The sequence below is a fragment of the Girardinichthys multiradiatus genome, chromosome 8 (genome assembly GCF_021462225.1).
Source record: "Girardinichthys multiradiatus isolate DD_20200921_A chromosome 8, DD_fGirMul_XY1, whole genome shotgun sequence".
In the NCBI taxonomy this organism is placed as follows: Eukaryota; Metazoa; Chordata; class Actinopteri; order Cyprinodontiformes; family Goodeidae; genus Girardinichthys; species Girardinichthys multiradiatus.
This window is the reverse complement of record NC_061801.1, coordinates 27,337,823-27,361,749: the sequence shown is the minus strand read 5'-3', so window position 1 is coordinate 27,361,749 and position 23,927 is coordinate 27,337,823. Positions and strand designations below refer to the sequence as shown.

The 23,927-nt window shown below is 37.9% G+C and overlaps 1 protein-coding gene across 5 annotated transcripts in view; it reads left to right on the top strand.

Moving 5' to 3' along the window:
- Positions 1–23,927, top strand: part of LOC124872341 (spermatid perinuclear RNA binding protein) — a 119,561-nt gene that overhangs the window by 31,162 nt on the left and 64,472 nt on the right. For all 5 annotated transcript variants that reach the window (XM_047372220.1, XM_047372221.1, XM_047372223.1 and 2 more), the window contains exon 2: positions 6,261–6,360. The gene's annotated coding sequence lies outside the window, so the exon portion shown is untranslated. The remainder of the gene's footprint in view (positions 1–6,260; positions 6,361–23,927) is intronic.

The window sequence follows — 23,927 nt, the reverse complement described above, 5'->3', positions numbered from 1 at the left end:
GTTTTGTCACATTTTGGAAAAATGTCCAGTTTTGGCCTCTGTAGTCCCATATTTTCTATAATTATTGAGGATTTCACTGCATCATGGTCTCTAATGCTGTGGATTTTTGAACCCTTTCCTGACTGATACGTTTGTACAATGAAATTATTGTCTGCAATCCATGGCTTTATCAGAAAATAATACTGTAGCAAAATCCTACTCTATTTTTCTGTCAAGTTGTACAGGAAATATGTTACATTTAAGGTAATGGAAAAACTTGTAAATTTACTTAATTTCATTAGCTCAGTTTTCTCTAAAACCTGAAGATTTAACAGTGGTGTTTTTTTAGAGCCACTGTAAAATTCCTGTGAGGATAGCTATTTAAGCTTTGTGTGAATGACTGCTGCAGAAGTCACTGCAAATCTGCTGTTTAGTTTGTTCATTCAGCTGTAGCCATTTTAAGGTATAGCAGAACCAGATGGCTTTTGTCAAATTGAAAATTTTAAACCTACTGATTTATATGATCATCTATTCTAAAAAAAAAAGGCTATCTCACTGTTCTCAAGAGTTGATTCTATGAAAAACGCACATGATAGTTAGTAAATCACTCTGCAATAGCTTAATCTGTTTAAACTGAATCTATTGTACCTGTTAAAAGGATTCCTGATTCATAACAATGCAGAACAACAGGCTCAGTGAAGAAACTTCCTGATACCTATGTCTCTGGCTCTATTTATCTCCACTTCCTTGTCAATGACTCTTCGTCAACTTTATCTCAGCCCTTAGACTTCTTCACTGTTGATCCAGCTTCTAGGAGCATTACTTTGTCCATTATATGACACAACTCCAAGCTGTTACTTGCTGTATATCTAAAGGGATGCAAAAATCCACCTGCTCATAGACCTCTGTTTTTTTAATTTTTTAATTTTTATTTACACATTTCTTTAGATCTCGCCTGCCTTATTTTGGTCCTACTTGTTATGTCTTGTACAATTATGGAAAAGGATCCAAATCTGGGATTTTCTGCTTAGTGAGCATATACAGCTCTGACCTTTTTTTTTTTTTTTTGAATGATTTGATTTTCCTTACAATGCAACGAAACATGCACAAACACACACCAAAAATAAAAAGCATGCAATCAGTTTTAGAAAATTGTTTTGCACTGGATTTTAATAGATGAAAAGCTATGAGAATGATTTACATCAGAGATCAGGATTAGGATTAGACTGAATGATTTGAAATGAAAAGGGGTGAGGAATACTTTTTATTTTTGGATTATAATATTAAAGCTTACAGAATAAGTAAATGTTACACATTTTTTCAATGAAACAGTTAGAAACAGTGTATCCCATAACATGTAGGATCTCACGCATGCAGAAGTACAAGAAAATCTTAAATATTTTAACATTAAACTACACACATTTGGGCTCTGATCTATAATTAGATGACTTTTGAAAGCAATTAATTTAACTGGATTATATGTAGGGGTATCGTAGTTTAGGGGGCTGACATTTTTTAGATGTTTATAAAAATTGAAAACCACGTACCGCTCTCCTTCCCCTGCACAATTAATGCTACTTTAGATTGATAAATCACACAAAATCCCAATAAGATACGATGACATTTGTCGTTGTAATGTGGAAAAATGTAGAAAATATTCAAGGGATGTGAATACTTTTTAGCCACCCGTTCCAACGTTCCCATTCATTCAACATTGTGTCTCCTTTAGGAGCATTTTTCTGTTCTCATGTGGCAGTTACTGGCACTGGCAAGCTGTGTCTAACAAGCTAAATATCTTATTGGTTGTGTTTTATTTACAGAGTTGTGTTTCTTTACCACCTGCTGCAGCATAAAACAATGTCTGGTTTTATGCTTGATTTCACCGTTGCATCTCAGTTTGATGCCAAGACTCTTCTCGTTATCTTTAATGGCTTTCAAAAGCGAGGCGATAGATTGGCAAATTACAAAGAAGACATTATTTTCTTGATTTTGAGAGGCTGTGCCTGTCATTGAAAATTGTCTGCCAATACTACCTGTGTTTTCTTTAATCTCTCATGAAATGCTCTTGTGTCGTGAAGGCAACTAAACCTGTGTGGTATAAGAACAAAATATAATTAAATAAATAAATTTTTTGAGCGGGCTGCACAGTGGCGCCGTTGGTAGCACTGTTGCCTTGCAGCAAGAAGGCCTGGGTTCAATTCCCGTCCAGGGGTCTTTCTGCATGGAGTTTGCATGGAGAACCCGTGCATGCGTGGGTTCTCACCGGGTACTCCGGCTTCCTCCCACAGTCCAAAGACATGTCTGTTAGGTTAATTGGTCACTCTAAATTGCCCTTAGGTATATGCATGAGTGTGTGCATGGTTGTTTGTGTGTTGCCCTGCCATGGACTGGCGACCTGTCCAGGGTGTACCCCGCCTCTCGCCCATAGACTGCTGGAGATGGGCACCAGCTTCCCCGTGACCCACTATGGAATAAGCGGTAGAAAATGACTGACTGACATTTTTTGAGCACATTATTTGTTTGAAATCTGGTTTATATAGTTAATATGCCATAAAAATATTTTCCTAATGTCAAACTGTTATGTTATTATGTTATATAAATAATTTGGGGTGTACTGTTAGAACTAAAAAAAGAGAGCTCCTTTTGTCTAAAAGCTAAAATATTCAGTTTTAGCTTTTATAATTTCAAGACTAAAAATAGTCTCCTCCTCATTAAATGGTGAGACAAAAGTGGAGGTGTGCTGGCAGTTGTTAATTCTGTGTTTCAGTTGTGCAAACCTAGGTGAGAATTATGTACATTTAATTCAAGTTGAGGTTGAGATGTAGAAGAAGAAAGGTCTGGACAAAACATTTTCCGGGACATTATTTTGCTGGAGAATACCCCACTTGTATCGTATGTAGACCTTTGGCTTTGCGTTTGTAAATTACTATAAATTAGGTGCTGAAAATGGAAGCAAGGACAGCACATGAGTGGGGAAATACAGGTCCTTCTCAAAATATTAGCATATTGTGATAAAGTTCATTATTTTCCATAATGTCATGATGAAAATTTAACATTAATATATTTTAGATTCATTGCACACTAACTGAAATATTTCAGGTCTTTTATTGTCTTAATACGGATGATTGTGGCATACAGCTCATGAAAACCCAAAATTCCTATCTCACAAAATTTGCATATTTCATCCAACCAATAAAAGAAAAGTGTTTTTAATACAAAAAACGTCAACCTTCAAATAATCATGTACAGTTATGCACTCAATACTTGGTCGGGAATCCTTTGGCAGAAATGACTGCTTCAATGCGGCATGGCATGGAGGCAATCAGCCTGTGGCACTGCTGAGGTCTTATGGAGGCCCAGGATGCTTCGATAGCGGCCATTAGCTCATCCAGAGTGTTGGGTCTTGAGTCTCTCAACGTTCTCTTCACAATATCCCACAGATTCTCTATGGGGTTCAGGTCAGGAGAGTTGGCAGGCCAATTGAGCACAGTGATACCATGGTCAGTAAACCATTTACCAGTGGTTTTGGCACTGTGAGCAGGTGCCAAGTCGTGCTGAAAAATGAAATCTTCATCTCCATAAAGCTTTTCAGCAGATGGAAGCATGAAGTGCTCCAAAATCTCCTGATAGCTAGCTGCATTGACCCTGCCCTTGATAAAACACAGTGGACCAACACCAGCAGCTGACACGGCACCCCAGACCATCACTGACTGTGGGTACTTGACACTGGACTTCTGGCATTTTGGCATTTCCGTCTCCCCAGTCTTCCTCCAGACTCTGGCACCTTGATTTCCGAATGACATGCAGAATTTGCTTTAATACGAAAAAAGTACTTTGGACCACTGAGCAACAGTCCAGTGCTGCTTCTCTGTAGCCCAGGTCAGGCGCTTCTGCTGCTGTTTCTGGTTCAAAAGTGGCTTGACCTGGGAAATGCGGCACCTGTAGCCCATTTCCTGCACACGCCTGTGCACGGTGGCTCTGGATGTTTCTACTCCAGACTCAGTCCACTGCTTCCGCAGGTCCCCCAAGGTCTGGAATCGGCCCTTCTCCACAATCTTCCTCAGGGTCCGGTCACCTCTTCTCGTTGTGCAGCGTTTTCTGCCACACTTTTTCCTTCCCACAGACTTCTCACTGAGGTGCCTTGATACAGCACTCTGGGAACAGCCTATTCGTTCAGAAATTTCTTTCTGTCTTACCCTCTTGCTTGAGGGTGTCAATAGTGGCCTTCTGGACAGCAGTCAGGCCGGCAGTCTTACCCATGATTGGGGTGTTGAGTGATGAACCAGGCTGGGAGTTTTAAAGGCCTCAGGAATCTTTTGCAGGTGTTTAGAGTTAACTCGTTGATTCAGATGATTAGGTTCATAGCTCGTTTAGAGACCCTTTTAATGATATGCTAATTTTGTGAGATAGGAATTTTGGGTTTTCAAGAGCTGTATGCCAAAATCATCCATATTAAGACAATAAAATACCTGAAATATTTCAGTTAGTGTGCAATGAATCTAAAATATATGAATGTTAAATTTTCATCATGACATTATGGAAAATAATGAACTTTATCACAATATGCTAATATTTTGAGAAGGACCTGTACTATGAACACTTAAACAGACTTGAAACCGGTTTGTCCTGTATGACTGCCACATCCATTTCCACCAACCAACACCAGTCTGAGTAATACCCTTTTATCCGAGGTGTGACGGTTTTTCCAAACTTCTCACAGTAAATACAACATGTTTGTGTTGGTTTGATTTTCTTGGCTGGAAGATTGTTTCTCAGATTTGTGGGGAGGTGTGCCAGCCTAAAGTTCGTTGAATCTGGTTTGTCAGGTTCTTCTCTGTCACATGAAGGCAGGCATGAGATAGTATAGGATTATTGATATATTGATTATTCTGTATGGTTTTAAGGTCTGAGTTATTCCAGCCTGGCTGAGTGGAGGTGCCTCTGAACGCTACTAATAAAACCAATAAAAGTATATAGCCTAATGTTTTACAGTGGTTTAGCAATCTTTACTTGTTCTAATGATTTATAATGGCCGAAAGCTAGTAAGACAGTATACAAAATGCTTCTCTCTGTACAACCCTTTCTACTATCTGAACCCATTTAGATGTTTTAGTATTAACTGGGGATTTCAGGTGTAATGCCCTTAAATTACAAATATTGCTTGAAATAACAAACTGGCATTGTAGAAAAAGGTTGTGCTGTCGAATATAAATCAGGATGCGTTGTTTCAAACTAGCAGTGTCCTGAAATCAATGAGTGAACATGTTCAAGTGTCAAAAATACAGTTAATTGTTGGAGTGTTTTAACCTTACATTAGGTGAATATTATAGGCAACAATTCTATTACAAAACAGCAGCTGTTATAGTTTTCTAACAGATGAGATAATAGAGACTAACCAACTGTAAGTCTCAAATTCCTTTGGATAAGTACATTTACCTCAAGGTAAACAGTTGTGGATACTACATTTGATGTTAATGCAGCTGAGTTGATTAACTGATTTAATTCATGACCAAATAAAGTAAGCATTTTCTTGTGCCTCACAAGGTTTGTTTAGAATGGGTCAGCACTAAATTATGCAAACTTTAGAAGGTGGATAATCAAATAAGCATATTTTCCCCACGTCAAAGACCTCTTAGAGGAATAAAGAAATTCATAGCTCTTTTCAGTTTTGGCAACATTCACAGAAATGACAAAATCCTTTTCATGAGACGCCAGGAAAGTGCCAGAGACGCTAGTGCATATTGTATCATTGTCCCACCCCCGCCTGTTGCTGAGCACTGCTAATCAGCTGGCAGAAAAGAGGCTTTTGTACAAAATGGGTTTAAATGAAGTGTGATTAATTACCATTGTGCATTAATAATAAATACCTTGGTTTCCTCCAGTTTCTAATCTACCGTAGCTTTCGGCCTGTTTTATTTCTTACATCCTTCCTCTCTGATATTGTTTCCCTCTAAGCTCTCTATCTCAAGGGGGTGAGGAATGATATCAATAGTTTTGTGCTGCTTTTTGTTCAGAAGCCGGATAGAAGAAAGGAGAAAAGTAATATAATCCCTCATGCTATTTATATATGCAGTTGCCAAAGTACTGTTTGGTGGTTTTATGTGTTCATTCTATCTGTGACAATGCTTTTCTCTGTTAAGCCCCACAAAAACATGTTTAGACTCTTATGTATTTTTTTCTTTGCCTCTTGAATTTTTCTTATTTTTATTGATGTAAGTTAAGCCATGCTTTTCTTGTATTTATGCTGAAATTAATGATGATTTGAACATGTGTGTTTTCAGGTTCACACAAGGTAACCCTGCCCGTCTACCCACAGTGACTCCACACTGACTGACAGACCGATCGACACAAAAAGGGACCGCAACTAACAGTCAAAGGAAGGTGAGTTAAATGCATGCAAAAATGCATTCTTATTTTTCTGTCTATGTATGTAAGCTGTATCTTGCATTGTGTCTCGCTTTGTACCAAGAATTTTTGCAAGTGCTTCAGCAGGGTGGGTAATTATTTATGGTGCAGCCCAATTAACTGGAAAACAACAGAAGCCCTATAAGCAGGTCTGTTCCCATTCAAGCTGAGACGATGACGCAGTGGTTTTGCTTGCGTTCATGCAAGTGGGTTCATTTATCATGAGGGTTCAGTCAGCAGTCTGGGTTTGTGTTATCAGAGCCAAGATTATCACTTTCATCAGTGGTTCAACATGTTTTCAACATATTTAAATTTACCAGTTTTCTTTTAAATGATGTAACAGAAGAACAAGAAAGCGTTTTGTTTTGTTGAGCAACTTGGTGGCTGATGATTGGACATTTCTATTAAGCTATAGGAATTTTAGCAGACATACATTTTTCTTTGTTGTTTTGTTAGGGACTGCTATACGGTTTTACTGTAGATCCCAACTATTATTCTGTGTATTTTTTAAATGATGAAGCTACTTGGCCATCAAAGCTTAAATACATTTGTTTTTTGTATTTTTTATTCAGTACCGTTTTATGTGCTAAACGTATACATACATATGTATTTTGTTAGGTGGGCAACATGACCATGTTATTTTGGTATTTCTTGTGATTGATTTGATTCGTTAAAGAACATAAATATAGTAGGACTGTTTCATTTACTTATTATTTTAAATTTTAAGTTTGCAAATGTTGTTTAATTCACTGAGATTGTGTAACTTTCACATTTTGTTTTACTCAGGCTTGAAAAAAAGATTTAAAAAATGCCCAAACCAGAAAGTATTAAGTAATTTAAAATTCATGACTTGGAGGCTCCAAACGACAGTTCTGCATTTCCTTTTGTGCACTCGAAATGCATCTTTCTGAAACGATGATGTCACAGCTCCTAGCCGCAGGCACTATGTTGCTGTGTTTACTTTGCATGAGTTGTCTGCGCATGCCCAGCGGTTTTGTCTAGCATTTTTGGTGTGTTTGTTTGGCAGTGTCACAGAGCCACCAATGGGCCTGGCATACGTAGTACAGCATTTTCAGTGGTGCTGGATGCAGTCATGTGGATGCCCAGATTTTCTAAATTGTTTTTGACACAATAATGTTTTTGTCTTCGTGTGCATGAGGCCTTAGTGTGGTTGTTGGGTGTGGAAATCCTTTCAAGGCTGTTGATTCATTTAATTCAAAATTCCAAAAAAATAAAAAATACATCTTCTTTGGCTTGTTATGTGTAGGTGTCCAAAAAATGATCTTATGACAAATCAGCATCATTTTAAAGACAACTGTTCTTGAATTATTTGGTGTTAGTCCATATACAGTGCCTTGCAAAAGCATTTGTATCCTTTAAACGTTTTCAAATATTTATCATGTTACAACTAAGGACTTTGATGTGCATTACTGGTATTTTTTGAGAGAGACCAACACAAAGTACTGTATAATTGTGAAGTGGAAGTAAAAGAATAGCTCAAGTTCAGTCAGACTGGATTAGGAGTGCATTTGAACAATATCTTTCTTGCCACAGATTTTCATTTAGATCTGAAGTTTGACTAGACCACCATCAATATGTTTTTCATCCAAACCACAGTTAGCAGAATGCTGCCCTCAAGGACTGCAGTTTGATAAGTTTAGATGTGTCTTTCTGTCAACATACCTGATTCACATAATTAGGTCATTGGCTGGACTTTGTAGCACTTGAGTGCCTGAGGAGGTAATTCAGTCCCTCGATTCAGTGTGTTGGACTTGGTACACATCGAAAACGTTTCAGGACACCGGCCCTCGAGGTCTGGTGTTTGACACCCCTGATCTAAATTGTTTCATTATAGCTCTGCCAGGTTTCTTCCAGGATTGCTCTGTTTTTTGTTCCATCCATCTAACGTCTCACCTCTGACCAGCCTTCATGTCCCTGCTAAGCATGACACTGCCTCCACTATGTTCTGCATGTAGACCAAAAGGTTAAATTCTGGTCTCATCTGACCAGATCACCTTCTTCCAAATGTTTGCTGTGTCCTGTACATAGTTTTTGGGAAAAGTTCTTATGGCTTTCTATTGACAATGTTTTACTTCTTGCCACTCCTCCTCCATAAAGGCCTAATGGTTGTCCTGTCAGCATTCTTCCAACAGAGCTGTAAATATTCACAGCTCCCAAAGAGTTATCATCTGCCTCTTGTCTGCTTTCATTAATGCTTTTCTTACCTACAGTTCAGCTGGTACATCCTGCTGGACTGTACTAATTAGGTGACTTCTGAGGGTGATTGCTTGCATTGGATTGTATTTAAAGGTATCAAAGTAAAGAGGGCTGAGTAAAACTGCAAACCACATTTTTATTCGTCAAACTATTTTAAGACCCTATATAATTTTCCTTCCACTACTTGTTGTTGGTCTATGAAATCTCAATTAAATACATTAATTTGTGGTTGGAATATGACAAAATGTTAAGGTGTATGAATATTTTCACAAGGCACAAATCTCTGCAAGCAGAATCATTGATTGACTGTCAGCGAAAGCTTCTGAATGGTTGCATTTTATTGATGTTAGTGATATAAAGAAAAACATTATTTTTTATAATCCTCCTTAGACAATCTAACATGATTTTGTTTCTCTGCTACGGATGCACTGCAGCATGCCGTTTTCACACAGCGGTAACGCATAATGTGACACCGACACCTTATCCTCTAGCAATTCAGGTCTAATACACACTTTGACAAAGTACTGGGGTGGCCTTTCAGGAAGTACATAATCAACTGTGGTTTGTATTAACAGTATACAACATCAAATGCCACATGCTTCTTCCTACCTACTTAATTGTGGTCTCACCTTTTTCGTCTCGTAGACCAAAAGCAAACTTTCCTCAATCATTTGTGGCATTGTTGTCATTATTATCGGTCCTCCACTAAATGTAGTTGCACAGATTTTTGGCCACAGTTGGTCAGGGCCTGGGGTACCTGTGGTTGAAGAGTTCACTCTCCGTTTTGGTAAAGTTCCTGTTTATGTATGTAAAGTAGTTTTTATGCAGCTCATCCCAGTGGCCTTCTCCAATATCAGTGTTTGGGGTCTGCATGTGTGTGTTTAGTGGTTTTAGTGCATCATTGCTGAGTCTAACAATATGCTCCACTGCTCTTCTCCACAGTGTTCTTCACTCAGCCGTGGCTGCTTTTGCTCAGTGTGGGAGGAGATTTTTGGATGTTTTGATTGTGTTAATTTGCTCAGTTACGTTTTATTTTGGTGTCATTCACAGGTCTGGGAATAATTTATCAGGCTTAAATACTAAAGGTCTGCTTGAATTTGACCCATCATATGTCATAATTTATCAGTTTGGTGCAGATAGGGTGATTAAAATTATGCAGGAGATAGGGGTCATTGTGTGTATCCTGGGATCATTGCTGCTTGATTTACCCCCATTTGTTTCCTATCTCTACAATACCTAAATAGGCCTAAGCAGCTGTTATAGGCCAGAAAGGGAAAATAATACGTGTATATAGAGCTTACCTTCTTCAAATATGGCAATATGGGCTGTTGTTATTGTTATTATGATTAATGTGGTGGTGATTATGATTATAATTGTTGTATTACTATATCTCATCACCATGCACAGCTCCTTGGCCACTTTATGCTATGAAAGAAATAAAGAAAAAAATATACCGCACAATAGTGAAAGTCGATGTGTTGTGTTGCTTTAAACAGGTTCCAAAAGGTCAAACAGTGTTTCCGATTATTTCACACATCTTTTATTCTGGTTTGATTGTGAACGATTTCACTTTTTATATTATAGCAAATGATTTGTAAAATACCATTTTATGGACAAACACACAATCTGTGGAGATGTTTTGTTTCTTTCCTCATACTCCTATCTGTTGCATCTGCCACTGGCCTATATGTTTCCAGCTTTCTCTGCATCTTGCATCTTGCTTAGCCCTCTTTCACCCCTTGTTTATCTTCCCGTCTTCATCTTCTCTTCTTTCCGTGTGTCATTCTTTTTCTCTTTCTTGGCCCTTCAGCCGCAGTGTCCTTGAGGAAGCAGTGACTTTGCTGGTGAGCGCACCCGAGCCCATCACTCTCTTCTTTCTTAAACGCCTCACTCGCCGACACTCACTCTACATATTGAATATACATACATTGATACATGTGTGTCGTTAAGACCATGGCACTGCTGGCAAGCAGAACCGGCTCTTACGAGTATTTTCCTTTTGTTCTCAATGAATAATTCATTCTGTGAGACTTTTTTTTCATGCATTAATGCAAATATTGACAAAGCTGCAGCAGAAAAAAACGGTGATCGGTGTCTCTGATGTTTAGCACACTTTCTGCCCACACACTGTTTAGACAAGCAGACACCTGGAAGGAAGGTAAAGTGACTTTTCATCTGTTTTGTTCGCAATCTTTGCAGATACTTGGCATTGGCCAAGTATCTCCATAACGTAAAACATAATTATCAATAACTGTGTGTTGAATAGTGTTGGTTTATTCATCCAATTATTTATTAAGGTGACAAATAAAGTTGGATTTAATGCACACATTCAGTTACTCTTACGCAAGGTTTGTCATTCAGTTTGAACAAATTGCCCTAAGGTGTTTGAGTGACTGGGCTATAGTTGGGCCACCAGCATAGAAACATGATCCAGGTGTGCCCTGCTCTTCATTAGCGGTGCCCTCCTCTAATCTTGGATCTAGAAAGCCCATTGTGACAGTTTTCCGTGGCTCTTGAAATATAGATGGAGTCTGATTGTCTGGTTGTAAGATGAGACGTGATAGTCTCTTGACACTGTTTGTTCCCTGTTGGCCTCTGTTTTCCATTAGAATGTGTGTTTGGTCTCTGCTTTAGCCTGCCACCCGATGTGTTTATAGCTGGGGATTGGGTACCTTCTCTGCAGTGCTATATATGGCAGATGCACTTTTGTAATCGCATCTTAAATGCTGTTTTTTGGGGGGTTTTTTGGCATGTATGCTAAGTTCCATCTTTTCTATCAGTCAGAGTTTTTAATTAGCTATGTTAGCCATAACTGATCTCTGCACACATTAACACACTTTAACATTTTATTACACTGTTTCATTGTCTATCTCATCTCCTTATCTCTGTTTTTACCCTTCCCTCTTTCTCTCTTTTGGTTCCTTGTTTGTCCCACATTCAGCTGAAAAAGGCTCCTGTAACCATGGTGACCATTCCCAAAGGAAAAAGTTGAGGACGAATTTTTTTCACACTCATTTTCCACCCTTTCTGTCAGGCATTGTTACAATCTGGTGCTTCTTTATGCTGAAATCAAAAAGCAGAGAAGATGACATTTTTTGACTCCTTCGTCGTTTTTCTTTTTTGTGTATATATTGCTGATGTTTACTTATGTGCAAGAGGTTCTGTCTAGGATGGGCCAGCATGATGTTGTCATGGTATGATAACCATCAGTAAAAAATACCATGGTGTCATTGTTTTAATGCTGTTTAAGCAATCGTTATAAAAATGCATAACATAAGCTAAATGCTTTTGTTTAAAGGTACTTTTATTTTACTCCTGCAACACTTGAAATGTTTTAATAACATGTACTTGTTGCTATTTTGATAAATATAGAAACAACACTTGCTATCTGCTTAGGTTAGGAGGCTGCAGTCACCTGCTTAACAGAGATGCCACTCGTAATTCAACTGAAGTTTTAAAACAGTGTTACCTTTCATAAGAGTGATGGGTGGTGATCCTTTAGTTTCCTCACCATGACTTTCTGAATAAATGAACATCAGTTTTGAAACCATGACTTTTTAAAACATTCATATACATTGACGCTTATAAACTAGCCCATGCTTTGTGCTCTCACAACTGAACTTATTTTCCCTCATCATTTTCCTCTTATATACCTTTATTGAGTATCTCAGCACTGTTGCCTTGCAGCAATAAGGTCCTGGATTCCAATCCCAGCCTAGGCTCTTTCTGTATGACTCTTGCTATTTTTTTTTTTAAAGATTTTTCTTGCGCCACTAGTGACCTTTAATTTTCTCCAGTATTTTTTTGACAGTAGCTAGACAGGAAATGGGGGCGGAGAGAGAGAGAGGGGAAGACATGCGGCAAATGTCGCCAGGGCCAGACTCAAATTTGGGACGGCCGCATCGAGGACTAAAGCCGCCGTATATGGTTTGCGCTACACCACCAACGCTGCGCCCGTTCTGTATGAATCTTTAATGTTCTTGCCTGTTCATGCGTAGGTCCTTTCCTGGTAATCCAACTTCCTCCCAAAGTCCAAAAACATGAAAATTCTCAAAATGGTCCTTGGGTATAAGTTTGTGAGGGCATGGATGTTTTTCTTTTGCGTCTGTGTTGCCTGTGATGGACTGGTGTACCTGTAGAGGGTGTACTCTGCCTCTCGCCCTATGACTGCTTGAGATAAGCACCCATCCTCCCTTACCTTGCACAGATGAACCATAAATGAATGGATGAATATGCAGTTTCTTGTTTGATTTGTTGCTTGCTAGTAAGCATACATTAAATGTTCGCCTGGTAATCTAATATGGGGTTGTACAAACAATGACGTCTCTGACAATATAACAAACTGTAAACTTTTTTTTACCAAGTACACTAAAATCTCACTCCTAAATCATAGAGCTTAGACTTTTAATGCGAAATTTGTGTAAATTTATGAACCAAACCTTCCCAGAAAGTACTGTTTTTGTATTTATTTTTTTATAGATACCGACACAGTTTATCTTCTGAGTGTTCGTCAAATCATGCTGTAAAGATTTACAGTGGTACTGCATTCTGGCAGTTCTTTTTCTTTTTGCACATTTTGTCTGACCACCTTGGACTGAAAGTTTAATGGTCTGTACATAGATACCACCAAGTGGTCAAATAATTATTTGCTGAATTTATCAAAAAGATGGGTCTGAGTCCCCTGCTGTGCAAGCCACTTACGTTTTCGCCATGCCGATGAAAGTGAATCCCTCTTCTGCACTGCAATTGTGATAGAACACATTTTTTGCTGTTGCCTGTCCTGATTTACTTACATTTTCAAACACATAATATAAAATTTATGGTGTTTAATTGCTAGTTTTTATTCTTGTAGATAATCTCTACTTTACAAAGAATAAAACTGTTAAAGGTTTGGAATTATGGGCAATTGACCTTTAGATTTATTTAAGGGACCCTTGGGCAGAATTCAGGCTATAATAGATTAAGGAAATTCAAGTTGTATGTGTATATAACTTTAATAATTTATATAACATCCTTTCAATTTTTAATTATTGTTCACTTTCCCGTGGCTCATTAAAATATGTTTTAATATTAATTCATAATTGTTGCAAGCATATTGTCTCCACCAGCCGCCCTTTTTTTCTTCATGTTTCCTTATCCTTCTTCATCTGTTATGAGTTTTGCCATTACATTCTTCCTCAAACTGCTTCAGCTTCTGTTCTGCAGTATTTTCTTACTTCCTTGAATTTATTCTGTTTCCTCTGTGTGTTTTACAGAATGTTCTTTTTCTTCATTGAGTCTTCATCATTCCTCTTTTTTGAAACCTTGTTCTTTGTCTTTCCAGCATCAACATTCTTATCAATGGCATACATCCATATATGTTGGCTTTAAAGTTTTCTCTCCTTTACACACTGTAAAGTTTTTCTGCCTTGTGTATTCTGTTCATGCCGGCAACATTCCCATCTTGTTTTTAAACTCCTGCACGCTTAATTTATTCACATTAAATTCCATCCTTCTCTCTACTCCCTCTTTTTCCTTCCTTTCTCTCTCTCACGTCCTCTGTTTTCTCCACTAAGTGGGGGAGAGACAGGAAGGAAGTGTGTAATGATACCACCATAATCAAGCACACTGCTCAAACTGACCTAAAATGAATGGAGGCTCTGATCATCTGATGTTAAAGCAAGGCAGGTTAAAAAGCAGGATGTTAAAGAGCAGGAAGTTAAACAGCTCACTCTTAAAGAAAATCGTCAGCCAAATTTTTCTATATAAACATATTTATTTAATCTGCCTGTGGAGGGCAGAGCACCATATGTTTATGTAGCAGGTTTTAGCCTAAGCAGTTGCAAAAAAAAAGTTGTTTTGTTTTCTCAATATTCAATTTTCTTGAAACTGATAGTATCAGGATTTGTGCTCTTGTTTTTTTCTTGTTTTCACCAGTAAAAAGAGAAGTATGGCTTCTCAGCAGCGTAACTGAAACTCAGAAAAGGCATAACTACAACAGACATACTTTCACACATGACCTAGAGTTGTTAAAGTACCTGCAGCTGCTAGCCTATATAGAATTAAGTATTGCTAAGTACAAGCTCAAAATTTGATGATATTCATTAGTGTTTTCAACTCTGATTTGTTCTTGAGAAGGGTTTATTTGTAATTTATATAGCTGCAAAAAAAACAAAAAAAAAACCCAGAGCCATATGTTAAGAACACTATAGTTTTCCAGAAAAGTTGGCAACGTAAAATGCATGGAAATAGTTCATTGAGAGAACCAGGGGCAGACTGAAACGGCCAGATATGTGATTATCAAATGCAACTACACACATGGACAAAATTGTTGATACCCCTCGGTTAATGAAAGAAAAACCCACAATAGTCACAGAAATAACTTGAATCCGACAAAGGTAATAATAAATAAAACTTATATGAAAATGAACAAGTGAAAGTCAAAAATTGCTTTTCAAACATGCTTCAACAGAATTATTTTAAAAAATAAACTCATAAAACAGGCCTCTGCAAAAATGATGGTACCCCTGAAAATAATGTGACCAAAGGGACATGTTAAATCAAGGTGTGTCCATTAATTAGCATCACAGGTGTCTACATTCTTGTAATCAGTCAGTGGGCCTATATATAGGGCTACAGGTAGTCGCTGTGCTGTTTGGTGACATGGTGTGTGCCACACTCAACATGGACCAAAGGAAGCGAAGGAAAGGGTTGTCTCAGGAGATTAGAAAGACAATTATAGACAAGCATGTTAAAGGTAAAGGTTATAAGACCATCTCCAAGCAGCTTCATGTTCCTGTGACTACAGATGCACATATTATTCAGAAATTTAAGATCCATGGGACTGTAGCCAACCTCCCTGGACGTGGCCGCAGGAGGAAAATTGATGACAAAACAAAGAGACGGATAATAGGAACGGTAACAAAGGAACCCAAAAAAACGTCTAAAGAGATTAAAGGTGAACTTCAAGCTCAAGGAACATCAGTGTCAGATCGCACCATCCGATGTTGTTTAAGGCAAAGTGGACTTAATGGGAGATGACCAAGGAGACCATTGTTGAAAACAAATTTAAAAAAAGCCAGACTGGAATTTGCCAAACCACATGTTGACAAGCCACAAAGCTTCTGGGAGAATGTCCTTTGGACAGATGAGACAAAAATTGAACTTTTTGGCAAGGCACATCAGCTCTATGTTCACAGATGGAAAAAGGAAGCATATGAAGAAAAGAAGACTGTCCGTACTGTGAAACATGGAGGAGGCTCTGTTATGTTCTGGGGCTGCTTTGCTGCATCTGGGTATAATGAAATCTCAAGACTATCAAGGGATTCTAGAGAGAAATGTGCTGCCTAGTGTTAGTAAGCTTGGTCTCTGTCACAGGTCATGGATCTTGCAACAGAATAATGACCCAACACACAGCTAAAAACACCCAAGAATGGCTAATAGGAAAACATTGGACTATTCTGAAGTGTCCTTCTATGAGCCTTGATATAAATCCTGTTGAGCATCTTTGGAAGGAGCTGAAACATGCCGTCTGGAAAAGGCACCCTTCAAACCTGAGACAACTGGAGCAGTTTGCTCATGAGGAGTGGAACAAAATACCTGCTGAGAGGTCCAGAAGTCTCATTGACAGTTATAGGAATCGTTTGATTGCAGTGATTGCCTCAAAAGGTTGTGCAACAAAATATTAAGTTAAGGGTACCATCATTTTTGTCCAAGCCTGTTTCATGGGTTTATTTTTTTTAATAATTCTGTTGAAGCATGTTTGAAAAGCAATGTCTGACTTCATTTGTTCATTTTCATAGATTGTTTTATTCATTATTACCTTTTGCCAGATTCAAGTTATTTCTGTGACCATTGTGGGTTTTTCCTCATTAACCGAAGGGTACCAACAATTTTGTCCACGTGTGCATAAAGCCGACCAGGGACTGCAAAACAGCCACAGCATCCACCGCTGCTTTCAGGAGTGTTGTGATTATTAATATGAATATATTATTTAATATTTAATATTAATACTTTAATATTTTATTAAATAATATTTTGGTCTCTTAAGGGTTGTCCTGTGAATACCAACCCAATAAGGCAGTGGTATTAGGACCAAATTGAAAGGGATGAGCCAAGCTCTGACATTATTGAACAGCAAAACTCTGCACACACATGGATTGAATTCACACAATTTCTTAAAATACAAGAATTTATAAGAATTTAAAATACAAAAATGAGTTAACTCAAAGTCAATAATTTCAATCAACAAACTCTTTACTATGTTAAAACAATCCAACTAAACTACCAAGCAGAATTAAAGAATAAGGAAGACTAATGGGCTATGTTCAATATAAACGAGTTGATCAAAGATGGTTGAAAGCCATGACCGAAAGAGTGATGCAACATTACCATACAATGTTTATGTTTGAGAACCAAGGATTATCTTGAAGAATCTGGAATTTAAGTTAAGTTAGTCTTGGAACTAACTTAGCTTACATTTTAGACAACCATTCACAATGCAAGATCAGATAAAATATTATTTAACTAAAATAATATTTTAAAGGAGGATCTGCTGAATAAAACCAACCTTCTGGATGACCAATTCTCAATGGTGTTTAATTAGCTGCCTTTATTTATTAAAATAATATTTAAAGAAATATTAAGGAAATAGTAAAATAATATTTAAGGAAATATTATTTTGAATAAGAACCAAATTTTTCTGGAGAAATGGGGCTTAATAGTGTTTACTTAGTTTCAAGTTTAGTAAAATAATATTTAGGGAAATATTATTTTCTAGATTGAAAACAGACGACCTTTTTGGGTAAGTGATCTTTAGAAGGCGAGCACGTGTTCTTAGCTGTTAGCGGTTGAAGCTAACAAAAGAAGCTTATAGCTCATCATCAAAATCAAACACATACCTTTAAAATACCATTAATAAAAGGGTTGAAATGCATAAGAAGAACGCGTTATGGCCGTTCTTCTGTGTTTTAAAATCACCCTTTAAATAAAGTTAGTCTTAATTAAAAAGAAAAAAACACAAACACAGAACACATAAACTGAGCACATGTGCTGAGCAGATAATCTGCTAGCACTAAAATGGCTGAGTTTTCAACACAAACAAAACCAGACATCATAAAACGAAAAATGTTTAGATTATTTCATTCTGAACTACTTCTCTCTGCCCAAAACACAACCTCTTACATGAGCTGTGCTGAGAAAAAGTTGTACGGGGCGACGAAGTTGAAGGAAGCATCCACCGTGAACAAAGGGTTAACTTGCAGCCAACCTCCGTAGGTGTGGGGAGCGGTGGCTCATTCTGTCGGCCGGCCAAACTGCACGTTACTGCTGTAACCACGGTGATGTGGTCCCATTGTCCTTCCTTCAAACCGGAAAAACTGCTCCACTCGTTGTAGAGACAGGGTCTCTGCTGGGAACTCTCTGCTTCTGTAGACCTCAGAGAGAAAGTCAAGCAACGCTTGTATCTTAATTACCCCGTTCATGAAAGAATACCGGATATACAAACAGCAAGTCATTCCTACTTAACTTAGTGCATATGATCGCGTGATCGTATGACACTCTTGGATCAAGTTTGAAGAGTTATGTCTGTTTGCCAACAAAGAGACATTAGCGCGCTGTGTCCCTCCACCCAGTTCCGCTGGGGACCTGCGTGGAAGAGGTCTGTTTGTTGCAAAAGCTGGGTTTTTGTCAGTGACGTCACGGGAGGTCCGTTGTTATTCCCTGTTCCTGGCTGTGCTGGAAGTAGGTTAATGGGATTTATTTTGAAAGTTCCAGAAACGTTCTTACTGGCCATTCATGTTGTCCCCATGGCTGGGTCCCAACAGGAGCAATGGCCAAAAAGACAAACTGATGATGGGTCTGCTCCATCCAGTTGGCCACACCATACTTGCATATGAAACATGATCCACGGTATAGTAATAATTACAGCCTAACCAGCAAGGTGTGTCGTAACGACTGAATTAGCAAATACTTAAATGCAGCACATGATTGAGTTCTGCACAAGTTCGGAACTGCTGATAAAAGTCGCTTATCAAGCAGAATGTTTACCAAAGCTAACAAATCACCCTGAAATTCTTGTCTCAACCCTAGTTGTTCACAATTATTCTAACCTACAGTCAGTCCTTATGACCCTTCTTACATCTGTGATTCCGACATTCACTGTACAAATAGACACATTTTTAAACATGCTTCATTAAAACCATTTGTTGAAATCCTGTTTGGAAATTGATCTGTTTTCTGTCCTGCTGTCTTTTTACAATAATTGTACAGCTTTTAAACCTTTTTGGCAATTTCTGTAAGCATTTTGGCAAGTGTAGTAGAAAAGAAATGCAGTATGCCAAATAATTTGTGTATCCCGATTTTATTACTTATAGCATTATCTAAAAGATCTGTCTGGCTGTCATTTAATTTACTTGTTTGTCCATCCATCCTTCCTACATACATCCTCAGATTTTTTGCAGGGTTCATATTTAAAAGTGGACCACTGTAGAATGATTTGCCATAAAGCCATAGTTTTAGATTTTTGATTTTCAAAAATAAGCTAAAAAAGGACAGAGAGGTTTGGAAATTTGAGTCTGCAAGTATGTCATTTTGAAATTAGAAATGCTTAAGAACCCTGTTTTTATCCACAAAAAAATGGTCCATCAAATTTTGGGGCTATATTTTTAAAAATCTTGTCAGTCTTTATATTCCACCAGCAGCCATGTTGCTGGTTTTCTTAATAACATACACAAGGCTGGAGCGGGATCGGACACAACACAGTCATTAAACAGCATTATGCATGTGTGCTCACTGGCCTGCCTTTGTGTATTGAAACCCATTAGGGAATTAGACCTCATCTGGACAACCCTAGCCATTCTCACATGTATCCAACAAACAACACACAGCAAACATTTCATTATTGAGGATAACCTTTGACCTAAATTTGGTTGAAATAATTTAGTTTCATGTTTTTGAGATGTATTTTTGGTCAATGGCCTTGCACCATATCTGAAGCTCATATCCAGCTTAGTATGTTGATTGCCACTCAGTTTCAGATTAATAGACATTATGTGTTTGTTTTTCTCTACTTTTTCCAACTATTATTTACTGATCTCAAAAATTAAATGGTACATGCAGATTGTATGATGCACAGCCCGTCTGGACACATGCATACAAGCTCACACATAACACAAAGGGGTTGGGGTGTGACAGCTTTTTTTTTTTTTGTTCTCAAACATCAGTTGAGTAGGGAAGAGCCTTTCAAACAGGATTAGGCTGCTAAGTGTCATCGGAGGAGACAAGTAGGCCAAAGACCAGATGCCACTTACGTTGCAACAGCCACTGTTGCCGTGTCTCTGTGTGAACGCAGCATGCTCTTTAGAACTGCTAGGGATTGGAAGTGTGTGGAAATATACATTTGCTGAAAAACAAAGGAGACAGTCTGCATGATGAACACACACACAATGTATGCAATATATGCTGTAGAGCTTCAGCAGAACCCTGGCAGGACCATCTGTTCCTGCTGAAATCAGCACAGCAGGATCATACCAGCACACACACACACACAGTTGTAGCATGCTTCAGTATTGGCATAGTGATAGTCTATTTATTCCCCGCACTGACGCAGGACAGTACTCGCACTGCTGAAATAAGTAATATGATGTGGATGCAGGACTAAATACTGTACCCTTTTATATATATATATATATATAAATATATATATATATATATATATATATATATATATATATATAAATATATATATATTGATCGATCGATAGTGTACACCTTGACCATTTAAATAATTGATCAGGGGGTGTTACACTGGCCTGTAAGTGTTATTTATTTTCCCTCCCAGAAGCAATGTCAGCATTTTCTCTGGCTTCTCATCACTACTCTGTTCTCTCACATCTCCCGGCCCGGTCCTGGTCAATATACAGTGTCAGTGAAATCGAGCTTAAAAGACAAAGAAACATACAGTTCTGGTCAAGGGTTTGAATGCATTTTTCAACAGCCTGAATGTAACATTACCTTTGGGCTTTTAATGCTTGTTTACAAGTGTATTTTTTTTGTTTTGTTTTTAAACAAACCGCCATGATTTGTAAAAATCAGATCTGAGTTACAATTTTGGATTAAAAGATTTATACAGTAACGGGATCAAATATGTACATACATGCCCACTAATATTTGGTTTGATGTCCTTTCTGGAAAGTTGCAGAGAAACCACAGCAAGCTTCTGGCAGAATTCTAGCTGGATATGTGACCACTGCTCTTATCACAAATGGTAAAGCTCATTTAATTTGGTTGGTTTCTAGCCTAGTTAATTGCATAATTCATTGACTTTGGAGCAATCACTCTTCCTGAATGAGCAGTTTGAGACTGTTAAAGAGTTGATTGCATCAAGTTAACATTGCTGCAATCTCTCATGCTAAGCATGCATGTGGTGACAGTGGAAAGCAAAACAATTTTTTAACAGGGAGAAACCTTCAGCAGAACCTGGCTCCGTGTAAGGGGCCATCTGCTGCGACCGACAGAGGGTTTGAGAAGACTGAGCAGACACAAATAACACAGAAGCATGGTCCATTACCTGCCTCGTCCATTACCAAGCCATTTTGAGCATTTAGCTCATGTTTTCTTAATTACAACACTCATGTGTCTCCCGGTTTAAACTATGAGGCTGATTTCTCACAATTTGCAGAATTAGGAGGTAGTCCTCCCTCTTTATTTTTCCATCTAGTTTGTGCATGTTCCACAACCCCACCGCATGATGCTGCCACCACCATCCTTGAATGCCTCACCTTTGCTAGTACAAACATTACCAAACATCCCTGTAGGAGTTCAATAAAATAAATACGAAGTAGATCCAATACAATCAATAATTTATGGCCTCTATGATATAATAAATATTTTATATTGAATGTTTTGTATCAAATATAAAATGTTTTGCTGATAATCTTTTTACTTAAAAATTGCTTTAAATCCATGTGGAATGGTTCATTGTATAATACCAAGAAAAAGCAAACCTATTTATGTTTATGATATTCAAAACTAAATGCTGACTGTACATATATATCAGGTCGGAAGGAAAATGCCCCCCTGACACTAACATATCACTCCATTGCAATCAAATTTGTAAGGAGCTCTTTAAAATCAATTCCACAAGAATATACATATATGTTGTTCACATCGACTCTCTAGTGTCAAACAATTTTGACAAAACTGTTGGAAGAAAAATCAGCAGGGCTCTCTATTTCAGCAATGCTTTGAGAGCCATTGCTGAAAATTGCTATGTTGTATTTTATTACTCTAATTCCTGGTGGTGATGGACCACTGCAGTTTTTCGACCTAATGTTTACACCTAATATTAGGTTGGAGGGAGATGGTAACAGTAAAAGATGCTACAAACTGGTGTAAATTCTATTTAATGAATAAATACCTCTTTATGTTTTTCAGTAAAATGGAGCTAAGAAATGAGAGGAAATTTCTAACATGTGAGTGTAGGACATACAGGTGATATCCAATATGTCCTTTGTTCTGATAGCATTCCAGTCCATTCTGAGCCTGCTGCATAGTCCTGCATTAATGAGACATAATGCAGATAATATCCCTAAACACCATGTCAGTTATGCACAATACATGTGACAAAAGCCCGAGCACCAACACCTGTGGGGCTTTAGGTGTTCTTGTATATAAATTCAACTGGCAAAGGTCAAACCTATGTAAAGGTTTAGATGCATTTCTATGGTGTTGTTTCACACCAAGCTTACTGATTCAGTTTTCTTCTGTTTTGTTTGAAATCGGCAAAGTAAATATAATTATAGAGAATAATGTAAATGTGTGGCTTGATATGTTTTTATCTATAGAAGATGGACATTCTTATCAGAGAAGGAAATTGTGTTTGTTTTATAAAGGAAATAAGCTATTATAGGACTCCAACCTAAGGCTTAAATTTCTCTTTGGGGTAATGGTTATCAGTAATGTTCAAGGTTTGATGCTGAACATTTGGTTGTCTATGCTGAAAAGCTGTGCATTCAAAAGTAAAAACCTGCTTTTTTAAATTTTTTTCCATTAGGCAGTAAAAAAAGGGTCAAAACTCAACATTACATTTACTTTACCCCTCCTAGTACAACTCTCCCTGAATCTTGAAATCCAGGATTTAGGAAGAGAGTCTATCATATTTTACCTTATTGATTATGGCGGCGGTATTGGCAGGTTTCTCCTGGCGTAAAAATAAGAATAAATCCTAGAAGTAATGTAGTTAAAAAGGAAATTAGTAAACCTTGATGTAAAAGGACAATAAATTGGAGAGGTCGTGCAGAATCTTCTCCTTTTAATGTCAAAATCAGCAGATTGATTTTAAACAGTCAAGAGCAGCAGAAGGTACCCCATGGTTTTCTGCTTTTTAAATGCAGGAGGTTTTCTCCACCATCTCTCCTGCAGTCTTAAACAAGTCTTGATCATGTCATGTTTTGGCTCTCCTGCTTTCACCATGTATCTTCCTGTGTCCCCGCCGTCTGTGTTTGGGACCACTTTTCTCTACATTTGTCTCGACCTCTCTCCGCGCTGCTGTCTCACGCCAGTCAAGGAATAGATTGAGCAAACAGACGCCTCAATAGGCTAACACCTGTTAAATCAGGAGACGCTTCGCCACAACAGAGGCTTTGAGAGGGATGTGTATCTGAGACGTGATTTTGCATTTGTTCTGCTAATATAGCTTGCTAACTAGAATGAGGAGATTTGTGTGTTCTGGTGTCTGTGTGCCATTTTTATTACCATAGACGTTTGCAGATGTTTTCACAGATAACCCTGGAGGCAAGCACACATGTCAACAATTAAACAGCTTAACACAGTGAGTACTTACAGCGCCCTGCGCATTTACTGGCGCTGGCCTAGTAAAGATTTTTAAAAGCCTTTTGCTTTAATCTCACACTGGAAAATCTTTAAAAATCCAACATTTAAAAAAAATCTTATGACAGATTTTTTTTAAATCAAAATCACTTGTGTCTCAATTAGATGTACTCAGCTTAAAAACTCACCCATCCATCCACTGTCCATACCCGCTTGTTCATGCAGGGTCGCCGGGGGGCTGGTGCCTATCTCCAAGCAGAGGAACAACCTGGACAGGATGCCAACTTAACAATTCTTCAATAGAAATGTGACCGAAGCATGCTTTGCTTTCTTAGGTGGATCAAAGAGTTTAAGAACTAGAGATGCACCAATCAGAGATGTTGTGGATAATTTCTGTTACCAAATGCAGCTAAAACCCAAAATAAATGCATTTACTTCCTTTACTATAAATAACAGCAGTTTCCACCTTAATGTTTAAATGAAAAAAAGCTCACATTTGTGTTAAATTCCTTTATCAG